Raw genomic sequence first — 8,366 nt, 5'->3', positions numbered from 1 at the left:
AAGGCTCCTGGGTGGGTACAGTGCTGGCCATGCAAAGGTGAGGATGTGACTCCGTCGCTGAGAAGCAACAGGAAAAGCCAGCCATGTGGGGCACATGAAGGCGTGAGGAGTGGAGTGAAAACTCAACAGAGCGGTTGGGTGTCTGTTTGTTTGTTTTTGGTATTTTGAGATGGGACTTCTCTGTTTTAGCCCTGGCTGTCCTGGATTCTCTTTGTAGACCAGGCTGGCCTCAAACTCAGACTCAGAGTGATCCACCTGCCTCTGCCTCCCGAGTGCTGGGACAACAGGCGAGCACCACTGCGCCAGGCTGATCACTTGTTCTTATGGAGGACTTGGATTTGAGTCCCCGCTCCCACATGGCGCCTCACAACCATCCTTAACTCCAGTTCCAGGGCATCTGATGCCCCTTTTGATTTCAGTGAGCATCAGGCAGATAGTCATACATATAAAATAAAACAAATTAATCTAACACGAACGCAAATAATACATTCTGCCATGCCCCTCACAGTGGACTCCATCAGGAAAGCTTTACAAACCCAGGGAGAAAATCTCACCAGAGTACAGAGGTCTAGTGAGGCACGTGGCCCACCAGTTGAGTTTCTATGTAGATTCCAGCCCTACAGTCCCTCTTTACAGTCTGAGCAGAGAATTCAGATGTATATACCTATCCTGAACTCCTAACCCAGGCGCAGTGAGGAAAACATATATACCATGAGGAAACCATGTTCAGGACAATTTGTTACACAGCTGTAGCTAATTGATACAGGCTGGTTACTACAACCAGCCAAAGCCATCCCTCCAGCCATCAATTGTGTATGTCCTGAATGTGATATATAAATATGGTATTTGATTGAGACTCTGCAATTCTGGAACTTACTATGTAGACCAGGCCAGTCTAGAACTCACAGAATTCTGCCTGCTTCTGCCTGCCGAACACCTGTGCTACTAATGCGTACCACCATGTCGCTTTCCAAATTTATTGTTGTAGTTTTTTTTTTTTTTAACTTTTTAAAGATTTATTTATTGGTATATGATGTTCTGCCTGCGTGTGCACCAGAAGAGGGCACCAGATTTCATTACAGATGGTTACGAGCCAACATGTGGTTACGGGGAACTGAACTCGGGACCTCTGGAAGAGCAGTCAGTGCTCTTAACCTCTGAGACAACTCTCCAGGCCTTTTTTAGTTTTTTTTTTTTTTTTTTTAAAGACAGGGTTTCTCTGTGTAGCCCTGGCTGTTCTAGAAATCACTCCATAGACCAGGCTGGCCTCAAACTCACAGAGATCATCCTGCCTCTGCCTCCTGAGTGCTGGGATTAAAGGCGTGCGCCACCACCCCGGCTAATCCACTACTGTGTGATCCTTTGTGTCCTCAAGGTCCCTACATGTTTGGCCTGTGTCAGAGTCTCACTGCTTTTCAGGACTGAGTAAAACTTCAGTATGTACGGACCACACTGCATCCACCCAGGGCTCCCCCACCCTGGCTGGTGTACGGACCACACTGCATCCACTCAGGGCTCCCCCACCCTGGCTGGTGTATGGACCACACTGTGTCCACCCAGGGCTCCCCCACCCTGGCTGGTGTACGGACCACACTGCATCCACCCAGGGCTCCCCCACCCTGGCTGGTATATGGACCACACTGTGTCCACCCAGGGCTCCCCCATCCTGACTGATGTACGGACCACACTGTGTCCACCCAGGGCTCCCCCATCCTGACTGGTGTACGGACCACACTGTGTCCACCCAGGGCTCCCCCACCCTGGCTGGTGTACGGACCACACTGTGTCCACCCAGGGCTCCCCCATCCTGACTGGTGTACGGACCACACTGTGTCCACCCAGGGCTCCCCCACCCTGACTGGTGTACGGACCACACTGTGTTCACCCAGGGCTCCCCCATCCTGACTGGTGTACGGACCACACTGTGTCCACCCAGGGCTCCCCCACCCTGGCTGTTGTGACTTACTCTCCAGTTTACTTGCTTTTTACCATAAAGTCATCACTATAAAGCTGGATGTATAGCTCGGTGATAAAACCCTTGCTTAACACGCTTGAGGACCTGGGTTCCATCTCCAGAGCTGAAGGAGAGATAGACATGGTTTTTGTTTAGATCACAAATGGAGGATGAGAAAAAGACTTGTACAGAGCAGGTGATGTTTATCGCCTTAGAAGTCAAACCACCGTGTGGGGGAGATTGGTTGTTAACCAGCTGAAAAACATCCTTGAACAAATTCTGAGAGGAGGTATACATGTGAGCCAAAACTAGGAGGCGGGGCCCTTGGAGACTTGGGATAGTTTTGGCTGTTCATCGCTCCACTTCGAGATGCTGCTAGAGAGAACCACAAGAGGAAAGGCTTCGGGGCTCTGGACTCTTGATGAGACTCTGAGTTCTGGTTGCTTCAGGTTCCTGCAGAAGAAATCCTGCTGACTAAACCAGGAGAATCGTTCCTTGGAACTGATATCCTTACGGTTTTATTATTGTATTCTTTTTTTTTTTTTTTTTTTTTTTTTGGTTTTTCGAGACAGTGTTTGTGTAGCCTTTGCCATCCTGGACTCCCTTTGTAGACCAGGCTGGCTATTATTGTGTTCTTTAATCTCCTTTTCCTACTGTTCGGTTAGTTGGGTTATAAGTGAGGTACTCTCAGTTAATAAGTTCATAATAAAATATATTTGTTAAGAAAATTGAGCCTACACAGAGCCAAAAAATAAAACAATATTTTCATCATATATAAAGACAATACTTTGGGCTGGAGAGATGGTTCAGAGGTTAAGAGCACTGGCTGCTCTCTCAAAGGCCCTTAGTGCCAGGCAGTGGCGGCGCACGCCTTTAGTCCCAGCACTCAGGAGGCAGAGGCAGGTGGATTGCTGTGAGTTTGAGGCCAGCCTGGTCTACAAAGAGTGTCTAGGATAGCCAGGGCTACACACCTGAGATCTGGTGCCCTCTTCTGGCCTGCAGGTGTACATGCAGACATGTACCTTGTATACTGTATACATAATTAATACCTCTTAAAAAAAAGAGAAATAAAAACAAAATACAACACTTTGTGTTGTTTATGTAAACTCCTATAAAACTCTTCTGAGAGTTACTGAGGTGACATTCTTTTTGCTTTGCTTTTTTGAGACAGGGTCTCTCTGTGTAACAGCCCTGGCTGTGCTGGACTCACTCTATAGATCAGGTTGGCCTCGAACTCACACCATGTCCCCTCTCCCATGCCTGTAGGTTTCGGGGACTCTGTACCCAGTCAGGGCAGCTGAGCTGCTGGAGGCTGGATCTCATGCCTCTCAGGATCCCACCAGGATGGGGAGTGAGTCACCCCGGTCCTGGAATCTCCCTGGGGCCAGGTGGCCACTCCCAGGGGAAGGTCCTGGCGTCCTAGGTGAAGTCACTGCCAGACTGTGGGACGCAGGGGAGTGGGCCATGTGCCCGCACCTCCAGGGACCCCGCCACCCCGGGGCCCTGGAATCCCTCGGCTTCTCTCCTGTGCTGTGTTGAGGGCCCTGTGCTGGCCTCAGGGCATCTGTGGAACATGCTGCAGATAGTTAGCTCCGTGCCACTCACACTCCATCCCCCATCCCGCAGCCCCCCATCCCGCAGCCCCCATTCCCTCATCCCGTATCACCCACCCCCCATGCCCCATCTCCCATCCCGGGTCCATGCCCCTAGCTCAGTCATGCTTTGGTACAAGGGGCAGGGACACTTCTGAGGGTCCTCCCCACCCCATCCCCTTCACCCCCATCCATCACTTCCTACCCCCCACCCTCTCTGCCCACCCCTCACTCCACCACCATTTGTTACACCTGCTGCCTGTGGGTGCTGGGATGTAGTGTCTGAGGTTGCACTCCTTCTGCCTCACTAGGTCTGTCACTAGCTGACCCTTTGGGTTTTACTGTATGTGTGTGTGTGTGTGTGTGTGTGTGTGTGTTTATTTGTACATGTATGCATGTGTGCATGTATGTGCACCCGTATGTATGTACACATGTTTATGTATGCATGTATATGTGTGTGCATATAGGTGGATGTGTATGTGTGTGCATGTGTGTACATATGAATATATGTTTGTACTTGTGTGCATATGCGTATACGTATGTGCACGCATATGCTTGTGTAGGCATGTTATGTGTGCATGCATGTACGTGTGTGCATGTGTGTATGTGCCTGTGTGCCCCCAGGCTTTCAGCTCCTCACTGGGGGACTCCAAGTGCCAGCCCCACATGTGTATGAGCATTTTCCTGCATGTCTGTCTGTACACCAGGGAGTGTATAAGGAGACCAGGATAGGGTGTCGGATTCTTCGGGACTGGAGTTCTAGGTCGCTGTGAGGCACCACGTGGTGCAGGGAGCTGGGCCCTCTGCAGCCAGCACCTTTAGCCCGTGAGTCGTGAGTCCTCTCTTACCCACTCTTCTTCCTTTTTGAGAACAAGTCTTGTTGAATTGTCTAGGCTGGCGGAGTTCACAATGTCCCTGCCTCCTCCCTGGGGTCCCAGGATAGCACAGCACTTTACTCTGCCACCATGCCTAGCTCCGACTGACTTCTGTTTGGCCCTGGCTGTACCATACTCCCGGTCTGCAACCTTTTGCGCCCCCTTGTTGCCCCAGCTCCCCAGTGACCCCCATGGTCTAGCCCTGGATCTTTTCCTTGTCCACACACCCTGTGCTTTGTTCCTTTTGGTACCAGTCGCGCTGTTCTTCCAGCAGTGTCCGGCCTTCAGCTCCCCAACCTCAGGACCCACTGGGAACAAAGGGGAGGGTCTGTGTGGCAGGGGGTGTCCCAGGTGTCCCGGCGGCCTCTCCCTAAAGAGGAGGAAGGCCTGGGCTGGGTGGATCTCAAACCCGTCAGGCAGGTTTACATTTCCCCGAAGCCTTGGCACAGAATGCAGCCCTAACAGGGGCCTAGCAGGATCTGGCTGTGTGCCCTGGGGGGGCCCCAGGTCTGGGAGGACAGTGTCCTGTGGACACCTGGGGGACACCGAGAAGCTGGCTGGTGCAGGTAGGTCAGGCGCTGGAGGAGGCTGCTGTCGGCACTGCGCGGTGCTGCCTGTTGGGGAGGGGGGCTGTGTGGGGAAACAGAGGCAAAGTTTGGGGAGGAGGGGGAGGAAGTGGAGGGGCAGATACAACCTTCTGCAGCTCCTCCTGCCTCAGTGTCCCCTTTTGAACTGAGGGAAGACCAGCTAGAGCCTGAGGAAGGGAGCTGGAAGGGCGGCCGAGGTGGAGAGGGCAAAGACGTGGTGGTGCCAGACTTGGGGGCCCCACCAGGGGAAGTGGGTATAGAAAACAGAAGTGGCCACAGGGACTATGAGGGAGGAGAGGCTTGGTGGCAGCCTGGGAACACCGGGACTTTCCAGATTGTGGGGAAACAGGAAGTGAGTCCCTCAGTCCCTGCCCTCTGGGCCAGACAGGCTCACCTGCTGCTGGGTGCCTACCTGCCCAGGCCTGGGAATCTGATGGGCGTGCCCTCCAGTATGAGGAGCTGAGGGCACAAGGATGTCCTCACATTGACTGGCAGGGCCTCCTATCCTTTGAAATAATGACATGGGCTGGGCACAGCTGTTCAGAGTGCTTGCCTAGAGCCCTGGCCTTCATCCCTAAATTCTAGCTGCCCCCAACACACACACACACACAAAATTATTTATTTAGTTATTTATTTTTTGAGACAGGGTTTCCCTGTGTAGCCTTGGCTGTCCTGGAACTCGATCTGTAGACCAGGCTGGCCTTGAACTCCCAGATATCTGCCTGCCTCTGCCTCCCGAGTGCTGGGATTAAAGGCGTGCGCCACCACGCCCGGCTTTTAGCTCGAGTTTCTATGTCCTCATTCATTTAAATGTAGTAGAAGAGCCGGGCGTGGTGGCGCACGGTCATTAATCCCAGCACTCAGAAGGCAGAGGCAGGAGGATCGCTGTGAGTTTGATGTCAGCCTGGTCTACAAAGTGAGTCTAGGGACAGCCAAGGCTACACAGAGAAATCCTGTCTCAAAAAACAAAACAAAACATAAAAACAAAAAGCAAAGGAAGAAAGGTAGGAGAAGGAAGGCTCAGAGGACCAGGCTCACTTCCCTGGGGTCACACAGCAAGTCCATGGTGCTGCACTTAAAACTGGACCATGAACTTAGAGCCAGGTCCCGGTTGCTCTCTGAGGCTGACTCCTGGGATTCCTTGGAAATCCCCAAATCTGACTAATTCCCTAGCCATCCCCAGCTTGGCGGATTCCTTCAGGCTTGGCTACACCCTGGCCTGGGCAAACTGCCCCCATTCGAGACAAGATTACCCATAGTGACCTCCTGGCTTCCTGTGGTGGACGTGGCAGAGGTCACTACCAAAGGTCACCTTTCCTTAGGTGACCTGGGCTAACTTCGGGACTGCCTGCTGCCTACATTTTCCCCCTAAGAAAGGCAGATGGTGCTAGTCCCTGTCTGAGGACTAAGGTGAGCGGGGGTGGGGTGGGGGGGCTGGAGTCATGGGTGTGGGACTCAGGCCTTGCTGTGGTTCCCACACGTGTGTGACTGAATGCAGACTAGGCTTCAGCCTTAAATGCTGAGACAGAGACATGGTCTCTTACTGGCCTGGAACGTGCCCACTAGGCTAGGCTGTCTGGCTAGAGAGCTCTTGGGATGGATCCTCCTGCCTCTGCGGGCAGGGGGCGGGAATGGGGGGGGGGACACGTGCCAGCACATCCTGGTTTTTATGTGGGTGTTAGGAATAGAGCATAAGTTCTCATACTTGCAAGGCAAGCGCTAAGCCATCCCCCTAACCCCTCTATCCCAGGCTGCTGCTGTTGTTTGTTTTTCAAAACAGGGTTTCTCTGTGTATCCTTGGCTGTCCTGGAATTCACTCTGTAGACCAGGCTAGCCTCGAACTCACAGCGATCCGCCTGCCTCTGCCTCCCAAGTGTTGGGACTAAAGGCGTGTGCCAGCACGCCTGGCAGAATTATTTATTTACTGGCAAATCTAATCTCAGGGTTCACAGGACATTGGAGGCTTCTGAATGTGGTAGCTCTGGGTCTGAATTCCCAGCTGGGAAAGGCGATGATAACTGAGCTGGCTTTACCCCCACTGAGGCCAAAGCCCTATGGTCTGTATTGAGAAGAGACAAATGACTTAGAGCTATGGTGGGGGTGAGAAAGGGGTTGGCGCAGGCGCGATCGTTTATGCTTTTAACATCAACACTTGTGCCAGAGAGACTGGCGGATCTTTGTGAGTTCTAGGCCAGCCAAGGCTACATAGCGAGGCTTGGTCCAAAAAAGAAAAAGGAAAGGGTTTCTAAATGGTTCTAAGGGAGCTGGAGATTTCCAGGGCGTTAAGAGGTTGGTGGGGTCTGAGGTTGCAAGTGTGCCAGGCCAGGACTCCTGGGCACGTGCAAAGCGCAAAGGCCTCAAAGGGGAAACTGAGGATCATAGAGCCCAAAGCGGGGCGGGGAGGGACAGGGGGAAGGGACGAGGGGAAAGAGACGGGCAGGGAAGGGGTTCGGCTCCCTGCAGCACCCAGGCCCCGCCCCAGCCCCAGGAAGCCCCGCCCCGCCCGCAAGAGCGGAAGTGCGCGCCGCCGCCAAGATGGCGCCCAGAACCCGGAAGTGAGCGGCGGCCGCTGTGGGGCTCCGGGAAACTGAGGCGCCGCGGGCTCCGCGACCAGGTCTGAGGTGAGGCGCCGGCCCGAGACTCCGCCGTGACCCATCCGCGACCCCCACGCGACACACGCGGTCAGACCCAGGTTCCGGGGTTCTCGTGGGTGGTCTGGGGCTGCAGGAAGGGAGCGAGCGCGCCGCGACCTCTGACCCGCGACCCCCTGACCCTGCCCCCAGTCGCGATCCCTGGTCGCCCCATCTCTCGCTCTCTCTCGGAACTGTGACCCGGACCTCCGCGTCGACCTCAGACCGCGTCTTGCCCCAGGAGTGCTGACCCCCATGTCCAGCTGCGACCCCTGACCCCGCCCTCTGACACGACCCCTGACCCCGCCCCCGCCCCCAGCCAGCAAGCCCCTTGGCCGGTCCCGTGTCAACCTTAACTCCGCCATCCCCTGTGGACCTCCCACTCCCGCTCAGACCCTTCTTCCTGGGAATCCTGACTCCTCTTGCGACCCCCCCCCACTGTCGTTTGACATTGACCCCAATTTCCTGTGACCCCTGTCCTCTTGGTGGACCTGGATTCTTGCCTCTGATGATGAGAACACTTCCTTCCTTGTCACTCCTGGCCTTGACCCTTGTCTTGGGCCCTGGGAGGTACCCCTGACTCCTTCCTGCACCTCGGACCGGCGACAGTCGGCTTTGAACTCGATCCCAACCAGCTTCCTTTTTCTGCCTCTAAACTTTAACCTCACGCTGGGGACCCCATTCTCCTAATGCACCCAGGCCCTGCCCCCTGCCGAGACTCCATGAGA

General features: G+C 54.2%; 1 protein-coding gene across 1 annotated transcript in view; it reads left to right on the top strand.

The window, feature by feature from the left end:
• The first annotated feature begins 7,518 nt into the window (after nt 1-7,518).
• Nucleotides 7,519-8,366, top strand: part of Sbno2 (strawberry notch homolog 2) — a 42,599-nt gene continuing 41,751 nt past the window's right edge. Inside the window, exon 1 of the mRNA XM_051172699.1 lies at nt 7,519-7,629. The gene's annotated coding sequence lies outside the window, so the exon portion shown is untranslated. The remainder of the gene's footprint in view (nt 7,630-8,366) is intronic.

Source organism: Acomys russatus, chromosome 31, assembly GCF_903995435.1.
Source record: "Acomys russatus chromosome 31, mAcoRus1.1, whole genome shotgun sequence".
Taxonomy (NCBI): Eukaryota; Metazoa; Chordata; class Mammalia; order Rodentia; family Muridae; genus Acomys; species Acomys russatus.
The sequence above is the reverse complement of the archived record's forward strand: the minus strand, read 5'-3'. Positions and strand labels throughout refer to the sequence as shown.